This window comes from Pseudochaenichthys georgianus, chromosome 8 (genome assembly GCF_902827115.2).
Source record: "Pseudochaenichthys georgianus chromosome 8, fPseGeo1.2, whole genome shotgun sequence".
NCBI classification, from domain to species: Eukaryota; Metazoa; Chordata; class Actinopteri; order Perciformes; family Channichthyidae; genus Pseudochaenichthys; species Pseudochaenichthys georgianus.
The window spans coordinates 25,498,423-25,510,896 of NC_047510.2; the positions used below are offsets into that span (position 1 = coordinate 25,498,423).

Sequence of the window (12,474 nt, forward strand, 5' to 3'; positions counted from 1 at the left end):
CCTCAGGTCCGATGATACGATAACGAAATCGATCATGGACCTTCTGCCTAGGGTGCTCTGGTACCACGTACACTTATGAGCATCCTTATGTTCGAACATGGTGTTTGTTATGGCCAATCCATGACTAGCACAGAAGTCCAGTAACAAACCACCACTCCGGTTCAGATCAGGGGGGCCGTTCCTCCCAATCACGCCCCTCCAAGTGTCTCCATCATTGCCCACATGTGCGTTGAAGTCTCCCAGCAAGACTAAGGAGTCCCCTTCAGGAGCCCCATACAGGACTCTTTCCAGGGTCTCCAAGAAGGCCGAATACTCTGAACTGCTGTTGGGTGCATAAGCACACACAACAGTCAGAGTTTTCCCCCCCATAACCCGCAGGCGTAGGGAGGCGACCCTCTCGTCCACTGGGTAAACTCCAACAACGAAGCACCTAACCGGGGACTTGTGAGTATCCCCACACCCGCCCGGCGCCTCACACCTTGAGCAACTCCGGAGAAGAATAGAGTCCAACCCCTATCCAGAAGTAAGGTTCCAGAGCCGACGCTGTGCGTAGAGGTGAGCCCAACCAGATCCAACTGGTACCGCTCCACCTCCCGCACAAGCTCCGGCTCCTTCCCCCCCAGAGAGGTGACGTTCCACGTCCCCAAAGCCAGCTTCTGCCGCCCGGGTCTGGTCCGTCGAGACCCTCCGCTTTCACTGCCACTGATACTACTGTATTGTTTTCCATAATATCACTGGATATGTCTGGTGTCTGCAAGATGAGTGTGAAAGTGCAGGTCAGGAGGAGAGTCATCAGCAGCAAAGGGGTGGATATATATTATAAGTTAGTGTCCTGTAAACATGTACGCTGATTCAGAAGCTCTGCAATCATAAATAATAATACATTGTAGTGCCGAGAGATAGGGAGTCGGAGGGAGTCTGTAATACAGTGGTCACCACAACATATATATTTTTACAGTTTAGGTTGTGTTTTGAGTGCACCAAGAAAAGCGCTCTTCACATACAAGACAATACAATGTCTCCAAATATAAAAGAGCAAAGGAATAGGAAAGAGTGAAAGAGGTTATGTCAATAACTAGTAAGCCAGTTCAAATCCTGAGCTAGCCGAACATGTCTGGCATGTCCTCCCCTGTCTCCCCCTTTCAACTCTAACATCTACAATAAATCACCAAAAAATACCTGAAAAGAATGAACAGTAAAACAAAAATGAATCAATCGAGCTAAAATAACAGAACATTATCAAAGTATTTAGGCAACAGTACAGGGTGAACTTCTGAAATGGATCATTAAGACTAGCTTTCAACTCTATGGATTTATATTTTTTAAGTCAATTTAAATCTTATTTTATTTTAAGTATTTGTATGCATTTTCAATACTTTCTTTTAGTTTTAACTGCATGGATGGATTTTTGTATGACATGTCTTATGTTTTAAACAAAAGATCAAATTAGATCAAAAGTTATATATTTGTCCCTGCGGGATTTACAGTTTGTACAGATCAACAAAACATGGATGACAGATTAAAAACATAATTAAATGACACCATAGACAACCATAATAATGTGATGTGTACAAATTAAGGATCCAGGGGGATGTCAAAATTAGTGATGTTACGTATTGTGCCGAGGCTTCGGAGCGTGTGTCGAGTAATCCCCGAAGCTTTTTGTGAAGCATGTATCGAGGCTTGTATCGTTTTGGGCCAGTGACGTCATCGATGACAAACGAAGCCTCGCTGCCTGTCGATACCACGTGACTGCTTCACGAAGCGATTCAGATCGGTTGAACCGTTGAACCCATGGATGGTTGAACCACAGTGCTGATATTACCCATGCCATGGATGTATTTATAAGAACCATATTACCCCTCCTGTACCCGGGACCCGTGACACGATGGAATTAAGAGAGCTCAGACCCTCACTTATATAGAGGTCAGAACATGTCATAAGTATAAATAGATACAAGCATAAATAAATGTAGGAATAAAAACATGAATAAATATGTTGCAGTGTTTTCAGTGAGATTCAGCGTGTGTGCTGTGGCTCAGCTGGAAAGCAGTTGACTCAACGACTGAACAATACGTCTTTTTTGTTGTTTATAAAAGCTACAGCTAAATGAGATAAGGGATTTGCAGGGACGGGTGGCGCAGTGGTCTGTGCATCTGATCATCAGATCAAGGGGAGTGCTGGGGAACTCCAGTTCGAAATCCGCTCCTGCCGCCACTGCGTCAGGCCGTTGTGTCCTTGGGCAAGACACTTCACCCGGATTTGCTCCTGTGGGTATTGTCCACAGTACATGTATAATATCAATGTGTACTTGTAAAAGCGCCTCGATGACTTCGAGGCGTGAAGATGGACGGTGTGGCGCAGTGTGCTGTGCAATGATCATCAGATCAAGGGGTGAAACCCGCCGCTGCTGCGTCTGTAAAGCCGGTGTGTCCTTGGGCAAGACACTTCACCTGAACTTGCTCCTGTGGGTATTGTCCACAGTGACCATTGCATGTATAACAAATATGTGTAATGTGTGTCTGTAAAGCGCTTTGAGCACTGGAAAAGCGCTATAATAAATGTAAGGAATTATTATTATTAATGTAGTTAATAAATGTATTCTTTGATATGGTTTAGCCTTTCTCAGGCTACAACATGGTTACGTTTAAGAATATTATTAAGGAATACAAATCCCTCTTTGCAATGTTTACCAGCCTCCTTAGGCTTTTCAATCACAATCATTCAACTGGAATAAAAACAATATTGTTAACATGAAAATATGATTTTATGTTCGTTGTTTAGAGTTATTCTAAGGCTTTACTCATTGGGAACTCGGTATGAGATAGAGCACACTGTTGAGATGTCTAATCTGCCTGTTTTACACACTTTGACCAACAGGGGGGTTTGCGTTCAAATGAAGCCCATGATGAAGCCTCATGAGATGAACCCTTTTGCGAACCAATTGGCTGGAAAGCTTCAAAGCTTCATAAGGCTTCATCTCGCCATCACTAGTCAAAATGCTTCCTGCATGGTTTTCATGAACTGCAACACTAACATTTTATTTAAAATCCAAAGTAACAAGCAATGAAGCAAATATATGCACATTTTAAACATGTGAAAACGCCCTTCACCTCTCTCCCAATCAGCCTCATGTATTGAGTTCAGAGTGTGCAGCCAATTAAGCTGATGCGTGTCTGATTGGACGCAGGTGTGCTGCTCTGATGAGGATAATGATCGGCTAGAGTTTAAAAAAGCTCCACCGCTCACCCTGAACCATAGGCCTACTGTGAGACAGTCAGGAAGACAGAGAGCAGCGGACCAGTTTCACTTATGGAGGCCTTTAATTTTCAGGTTATCCTCCTTGTAGGACTCTGTGTTAGCTCCTCTTTTGCTTTCCCGTCCACACAAGATGCTTCGTTTCAGAGCCTTGCGAACACAGGCAGGTCAGAAATCGGGCAGCAGAAGTCTCCGGCTGAGGAACCGCAGCAGGTGAATACCATCAGAGTGACCTGTCATCCAGACTCATTGGAGATTGTTATCAAAGCCGATATGTTTGCGGTTGGAGCTCCTGTTGACGGTGACGAGATACGCCTTGGAGTAGAGACCAACAACCAGTACTGCAGAGCTACAGCGTCTTCAGCAGATGAGTACAGTATCAGTGTTGGACTTGTGGAGTGCGGCACCAGACGCTGGGTAACTTTAAATATATTTCATATATGATTCATTATAGCTTCTAGTTTTAAACACGTCTAATCTCCACAGGTAACTGAGGACTCTCTGATCTACACAAACCTCCTCATATACTCTCCTGAGGCTTCTCCATATGGTGTTGTTCGAATGGAGGAGGCTGTAATTCCAATTGAATGTCATTACGAAAGGTCTTTGTCTCTTTTTGTTTTTAAAGCTCACATTGTAAAAATCTTTGAATGATGTCTGTCTTTTTTTTAATGCATGATTTCTGTTTCTTAGGAAGTACAGTTTGTCCAGTTCTTCACTCATGCCTACCTGGATCCCCTTCATGTCGACCCAGGCTGCAGTGGAAATGTTGCAGTTTAACTTGAGAATAATGACAAGTGGGTTTTGATAATTATCTCATGTTATGAGTTGTCATGGCTCTATTTGCACTTAGTACTTTTTTCTGTCCGTGTGCAGGTGACTGGCAGTACAAAAGAGGCTCTAATGTGTTTCAACTCGGTGAGCCCTTCAGCATCGAGGCCTCGGTCAGAATTGGGCATCACGTGGCGCTCCGAGTGTTTGTGAGCAGCTGCGTGGCTACACTGAGCCCTGACATGCACTCCAGCCCCAGGCATGCCTTCATTGAAAATGGGTACGGCTGCAAATTGCTAAATGGCAAAAAGTAAAGTCTTTTTCTGACCCTAGAGGGAGCTGTTTAATGTGTAAGGCTCTTCAAGTGGTTTAATTCAGACACGAGCAATGCTGACTCGAGTGACAGGTTAATAAAAGATCAGTCCTTTAGTGTCGTCTTCAAGTTAGCCATTAGCTAAGGCTAGCTGCAGTTTTCTTTTAATCTTTGGTATTCTAGTTCTTCCTTTCTGTGCTGCAAAGGCACAGGTCAGATTTGTGCAGTTCTGACTCTAAAGAACTACTTCCAGAACTTGCCAATAGAGAGGCGAAGTCCCGCCCATCTACTTGCGACCCATGGGACCTTATTTCGGAAAAATTGTGTATTGAAGTCAATGGAGAGAGAAAGATTATCTTTCAACCCCGTTTGAATTGTGCAATGAATTACACATATGACGTTTGTTAATCTTTAAAAATTATTTCCATGTCAAAAGTCAGTTTGTAGTAAAACTGTTGAAATATAAGACTATGAAAAATACGCAACTAGAAAGACTACGGGACCCGGTCCCTCATGCTGGCTCTTAGGAATCAACTAACTCCCCTTGTGTGTATGTACAGCTCTCAACATGCCCAGACTTTGAGTGATGTTCAGCTCTTTTAATACTTTTCACCTCATTCTGAAAGGAAGAAATGAAATGTGCCAAGGTGACGGCCGTCTTGGTCTGTGACGCGAGAGGTAGTTCATTGAGCGTTTCACACAAAAAAAAGTTACTTCACATTTTTACAACACACTTTTATTTTTTGACTTGCAAAATTATCTTTTAAATTGACAAACGTCATATGTGTAATTCGTGGCACAATTCAAACGGGATCAGAAAGATCATCTTTCTCTCTCCATTGACTTCAATACATACTTTTTTAGAAATAAGGTCCCATGGAGGTCCCCCGGAAAGGGAGAGACTTCGCCTCTCGATATGACTAGAAATGTTAGCGGTGGAGTTGCATTGTGGGTAATGTAGACTCTGGTTATAGTAGTCAATGAGTGCTAATTTAGTGTTGCTCTTTTTGTTTTTCCTCATCATAGGTGCTTTGTTGACTCTCAGCTTCCAGGCTCAAGGTCTCAATTCTTAGCCAGGACACAGGATGACAAGCTCCACATGTCCATTGATGCCTTCAGATTTTATAATGAGGACAGAGGGGAGGTGAGGCTCTATGAAATTGCTCCGGTTGAATCGAACCCTGGTGCGTTTAGCCGCTTGGTGCAGTTCATTTGGGTCGGTGTGAATGCAGTCCGAGACCTCTGAAGTGAACTAAACAACCGGACTCTGGTCCGCTAAAATAGGTGGTCTCGGAGCGCTTGCTTGCGAACTCTGGAGCGGTTCATTGCTGGTGTGAACGCAGTCCGCACCAAAACATAGGAAGCGCAGTATTTACGTGTCACAAGAACGCGGATATCTTCAAAAATCTTTAGCGAAAGAGTCTTTCAAAACATCCCCGGTTGTTTAGTTAAAGAGTAAAGCAGAATGAAGTGTTGAACAGTGATGTGTAAAGTAAAAATTCTCCGTCAGCTACATAAAAGTAAGAACACCTGTCGTCGGTGAAACTCCCCTCCTCTGCAGAACGTCTCATGGATAAACAGGAAAAGAACACCGACAGGCTGATCAGGAGCCCTACGCGAAGCGAAGGGATCTAGATCGGCATGAAGGTGTTCTTTTCCTCATAATGACCGCGCTGCTACACATTATCCCGCTTATTACATGGCCACATTCTCAACAAAGTAACGACATGACTCCCAATATTAATTGAAATGCTTTTGTGGATTTAGAAAATTATTTTATTGATTTAAAAAATAGTTACATTTACATGCATCGGCTAAGAAAAATAGTCCGTTGTTACTGTTTGAACTAACGTAGCAATGGCAGGAACTGCTTCGATAGCGTTTTTGAGGAGCTTCATGATTACAGATTTGAAAAAATCGTTGCTTGCTTTAAAAGTAGCACAATTCATTATGTCAAACCTTGGGAAGTATCTAGATCTCCCTGCCCTAATGCCAAAGTAACTGGCAACTGAATATGTCTTGCCGTCCGACCTATGTCTGGACCGCTGCGTAAAAAGGAGGGTTTCTGCCAGTTACTTCTCCGCTGTTTTCTTGTCGCTCTTGTTTTGTCAATTAGTTTCAGCCAAACTGTATACAGTTAAATCGAACGGACTTCTTTGTGCAGATGTGAGCGTCCTTAACAACGGTCAATAAATCCTTGACAGCGGTCTGTCTGTTCTGGATTAAAAACGTGTCACGTGTTTTGAATTGACCAATCAGAATCGAGTATTCAACAAAGCCATGTAGTAATGTTTTTTAACGGACGTTGTCTGATTATATAATCATATGCGCGGGCCGCTAGTGTCTGTTGATCTCCAGACTAACAGCAGCATGAGAATAACCTGCCGAAAGTGCCGTTGCTCCATGGCGGAGGCTCCGCTAGAAATTGCCGGGATTGCGTTTGTACCCCCTTAATGTCTGACCAATGGTTGAGCAGCATTTCCGAGCACATGACTTGTGTTTAAAGTTTATAGTCCGTTCGAGTTTTGCCCGTGTGAACGCAAACCGAACCTTCTGAAAAATGAAACGATGTAACAAACTGTCGTCTGGTGCGCACCAGAGAGCGGACTATTAGGTATGAACGCACCCTTAAACATGATATTGTGTGCATGTTTCCCAACACCTCCTTTTCTCATAGCTCTACATCACATGTCACCTGTATGCTGTTCCAATAAATGGCACGGATGCAACAACCAAGGCGTGCACTTTTGTGAATGGAAGGTAAGTGAGATCCAGTCTAAAATATGTGAAATTACACACAAAAAATAAAGTATTGGTGCTGAATGTTTTTTATTTATCAGATGGCAGTCCGCTGATGGTAATGACTACTTATGTGGGCAATGCAAAAGACCAATTGGAGTTGAGCAAACTCCCAGCAGCCCGAGCAAGTTTAGGCCTCGAGGGTTTGTGAAGCCAGAAGAGCGTGAACCCCTCTGGAGGAGTGGACTGAAGACCAGTACAGGTGGGGAGCTTGTAGAAACTTGTATGATGAATATTGGCTGCAGAATAGATGTCGTCATAATGATCAATTGTGACATGTTTTGGCATAGGTTTTAGACGTGATGATGGCTGGGTAACTGAATTAACATACATTGTGCTGGTTTGTGTTAGTGTGGGAACATCAGGCCAGAGTGGGACCGATGATGGTCTTGCCAGCCAAGCAGAAAAGCCGACCCATACCTGCAGAGGAGCCTTCTTCCATTATTGATCAAATCAGCAGATCTACAATGTTTGGCAGCCAGTGGAGGAGTGGAATAAACAGAGTTGGTAAGTCAATGCCGGTATTTAATTATTCTTTGTTCATTTGAAGCCTTTAACAATCTCTAAATTGAGATTAAAATGGCCCATAATGAAATCTTAATGTTGAATTGTTTTTCTGTCAAAGATCAGAGGAAAGGACTGCTTCCTGATTCATCATCGACCCAAAACCAGGTGGACGTTGTGACTTTAGCTTCTGAGCAGAATAAAGACGAAGAAGACAAAAGTGGAACAGAAAAAGGTAAAATGTGAAAAGTCTTAACTCTTTTTTTTTTTTAAATGGCACTCTGCAATGCACCTTTTACATTAACACTTCTACGACTACAGATGAAGATGCTGAGGAAGTTCCTGAACTTCTAAAAAAAAACCTCTCCTGAGGCCGACCTGCAGTCGAAGGCAGCGGGGCTGAACAGTACCAACACAGCGGAGCTCGATGAAGTCCTCCCAACTGCTGCGGTTAATGTGGCTGTGCCCCCACTGTCCAACACCACTGCAACAGAATCTGACCTTTCTGAAACAATGGACTCAAAGAGATAATAAATTATTCAAACTTTCATTTGTTTGCTTTTTAATGTTGCAATACACAAGGAAAACTGATGACCTGCTCACAGCTAAAAACAATTAAATGCAAACTATTGTTTCCTAATGAGCAAAAGTATTCCATATAACGGTAAACATTTAGGAGTGGACTCAAAATTGTAATTTGTCTTCCATGTCTTTTCTTGGGCTTGTCTGCTGCTAGAAACGGTGCTACACCATGGCATTTATTTTCTGGGGTGTCATTTGCTTTAGTTGTAACAGCTGTATAAAGGTGATGTATTGGAGGTCAGCCAGTTTATATTTGAACTTCAGTTGCTGCAACAAAGCCTTTGTACATGAGTAGCCTCTTTAAAAGGGTATTTACCATGGGCTCCTGGCAATATAATGACCTGAACGTTAAGATATAAACATGGTCTCATAACTTTGTGTCCATTGGGTTTTCTGACTGGAGACTGCATTCTAATAGAGTACCCAGACCTCTACTAGGGTAGTCAATATGTTTTAGAGGTACAATTAGATGGTTTACAAAGCCTTGAGTTGTTACTTTAGCTTAGCAAATCTATTCACTCCCGTTTTTGAGGACTGATTAAAAAAAAAAAAGTGACGATATGAATTTTTAGTTAAGTATTGTTACAGATGCCATTATTTCAAGGCATCTGGGGGGGGGGGGAACTGAAGCAATACTTATTGGCTCAATGCTATTCATGACATCACACATTTGTTTTTAGACTAAAAGGCCGTGTGGAAGATGTAACTTCCTGGGATGTATTTTGGTCCCTGCAACAAAGTGCCTGTTGGGACCCAAAGCCAGAAACCAGTGAAGCTGTAAATGTGTCAGTTTTTGTTTCACTTCACAGTGGACTGGAACTGAATCGTACTCATACAGTAAACCACATTAAAACCTACATGCAAAAAATAAACTGATGTTGAATAAAATAAAATGGGGCTGCATTTTAAATTGCTCTCCATTAACTGTAGTATATACTATTTCAACATTTATTGAAGCATCAGTGTAACCACTAGATGTAAACCCACATGTCAGGTGTGGGCCAATCACATGCAGGTATTTCGGTGCGACTGCAGCTTTAATTCTCATCAGTTAATGAGTAATTGCTTCCAGCTGTCCTCTCCATGTGATTAGTCTGCACTGGGAAGTATTTAACATTGAGAGTTTGAACCTTCTGCATCTTATTTAAATTCAGTATGGCTTAGATTTCCTAAATTATCACTTGTTCTACTTGTAGTGGTGTGTTTGCTTACTTTGCTTTCCTGTTCTGTTCTGATAAAAGAGCACAATGGTGACGGCAGCTCGGCCAGCCTCTGTGCCATTCGAACTTTGAGAGATGGACCAATAGAAAACTGCTGCATTAGGGTTTGACACAGAAAGTCAAATCAGTGAACCACAATTCAATGAGGGATCCACTATCAGCGTACAATGCACAGAAGTGTCCATACTCATTGCGGTAAAGGCTGACTTCTTTAAAAATGGATGCCTTTTGTCTCCATGGGATTTTTTGTTGGGAGAAGTCAAGCATTCACAGAGCAGTCAGTGTCGACCTGTTGCGGCTGGTGACTGAATATTTATTTGAAGCTGGACTACAAGACTGTGGCTCCAAAGTGACTGTAAGTTGTTGAAGATTAATAGGAGATGCTGTATATATAACTGTGGTTGCTTAAGTGGTAGTTTTGATTTGTTGTGTTTTCAGAAGTGTCCCTGATTTCAGTTATTTTGTATTCTCTATAGACATCTAAGGACTCTGTGATCTACTCAAACAAGCTGATAATCTTACTAGTCGCCGGGCAACATGGCATTAAAAGAACGACCCGTGCTGTTGTTCCTGTTTCCTGTCACTATAAGAGGTGAGATGTTTTTATTGTGTTGTGCAGAGAATCTTTTTTGTGACTTCTTCTTCTCGGCTGACTTTGTTACCTTTCCGGGGCAGGACAAAGTTTGATGGCAGTCACTCTCAGCAGCCGCCCCTCTCTCTTCCTGCTGTGTATTCAACAGGTGCTTTCTCTCTAAAGCTGATGACCGGTATGTGAGACCTATTCAGTGTTTCATTGAAGGTCTTTTTTTAAGTGTGCATGTAGTATGGTGGATGAAGTAGTCACACACTTTACCTCAAGGACCAGTGTGTAGGATATAGTGGCATCTAGCAGTGAAGTTACAGATTTGAACGGAAAACCCCTCACCTCTCAATTTCCAGGCATGTTGGAGAACTGGAGTTTTTTTTAAATATATAATTTATGTACCTTTTTAAAGGAATATCACCCACTAAAGACAATGTGTACATTCATTCTCAAATAATACATAAGCAGTGTAGTATTTCGCAGGGCAATTTTTTCTTTATTTTTTTAGTACACTACTGGAAAAATGGGTCTTTGATTTTCCTGCTCACGTTTTTTTAAGACATTGTCAATGGATGTTTTGCTTTTCTTAAATGCGACCACCATTTTAATTAGAAAAAAACCACCGTTCATTGTTTAATACAAAACATTTATATGTGAAGTATTCCTTATTTATAAGGTAGAGCATTTTTTCAACCAATAAAGAAACCATCAATCACAGTTTCAAAACTCATTACAGAATCACCTAATTCAAAGTTACATGGTTAAATATAATTGATTATACATTTAAATCTACCTAACTTTATGAGTTAAGTCAGGCAATTTTTGGGGGGAAACAATATATAACTGAGTACAAGCAGAAATGTGTTCACTTCAATTACGGTGAGACGCTTTTTCGTCATGTGCTTCAATGATGCCAAAGAGGACGGATCAAATGCACTTTTCAATCCCAGAACAAGATCTTCTTCTCTTCAGCTGCAGCTCGATGCCTTCCTGTTCCCCCAGGACACAAGGAAATCTCAGTGAGCCACTTCTATAACCTGAAGGACTTTGTCATGTTTGGAAATGCTTCGAAGTTGTATAATGACATTTCTTTGGTCTATCTTATATTAGGTTTTTATCACTTGCCAGCTGAAAGCGACCTCTGAAACGCAGAAGAGCAGCAGCCCGTCAACAAGGCCTGCAATTATATAAATTCAAGGTGCTTTTATTACTTATTTTGTGAATTGTTGCTCCTTACTGTAATATTGCAAAAGGTTTCAGTGTATCATTTACAAAGGCTCATCAGGTTAACAATTATTTATAAGCTAAAACTGGTTCAATTGTTTGCTCTTAATATTTCTTGCTGCTTAAGTAATCAAGTTACTTAATTAAGGAAACATATATTTGTAATGAGGTCCAACGTTTACTGTAAATATAAGGATAAATACTTTTTCTAAAATGAATTTTCCATGCTGTCTCTGTACAGCCAGATCAATGTAACAGTGATGCTTACCTCAGCAACAGTATACATGTGTGAGGAATGTGCTAACTGTAAGCTTTAAGAATATTTTAGAATGTTGACGCTGCCCATGGAGTATATGTAAATAAATGGCTATTATTTCAACATTGGATTGGGGTGTAAATGCCCTCAACTCAAAGCTAAAGGAAAACAATTATTAATTCTGTATACTAATCATCAGATGGATAAATGTCGATGGCAGTGATGAGGTGTGTCGATGTTGCGACGATACATGCTCCAGCAACTCTCCCACCGATCAAACAAACATCGGAAGTCTGATCCCTGAAGGTAAACTGTAAATTCTACAGTTGGATAACCGTATTGTTGAAATACAGTATTTATCCACATTCATGATAATATTTATATATTCAACAAAAATGTCTTCATATTAATAATAACAATAAATCATATGTGTCCGAAAGGGAGCAGGAGGAAGCAAATGCTTATTAATTCCCACCCCTTACTTGATCAATGATTGTCCTTTAAATCATTATGCAAGTTATTCCTACATACATTTACATTAATACATATACAATCATTTCTCATCTTCAATCACCTCTCTTCATTCTCATAGTTTTCCAAAAAAGTGTTTCTGTACATCCTTTTAAACTGAATTATGCTCGTGCTTTGTTTTAACTCCTGCTCCAAAGCATTCCATAAAATCACCCCACAGATTGCTACACTCATACTTCTCAGAGTTGTTCTGACCTTGAGTTGTTTAAAATGTAGATTTCCTCTCAAAGTATACCCACCCTCTCTATCTATGAACAATGTTTTTAATTTCCTATAGTAGATTATGTCTTGCTCTGTAAATGATTTGTGCTCTTTTAAAATTAACCAGATCAGTGAACTTCAATATGTGTGACTTCAAAAATAATACATTAGTGTGTTCAAGATATCCAACATTATTGATAACACTTATAGCCCTTTTTTTAATGTGCATAAT

At 41.1% G+C, this 12,474-nt stretch overlaps 2 pseudogenes; both read left to right on the plus strand.

The window, feature by feature from the left end:
- The first annotated feature begins 3,248 nt into the window (after positions 1–3,248).
- LOC117450505 (zona pellucida sperm-binding protein 3-like) lies at positions 3,249–8,193 on the plus strand (annotated as a pseudogene).
- Positions 8,194–9,214: 1,021 nt separating this feature from the next.
- LOC139434223 (zona pellucida sperm-binding protein 3-like) lies at positions 9,215–10,222 on the plus strand (annotated as a pseudogene).
- Positions 10,223–12,474: the final 2,252 nt, after the last annotated feature.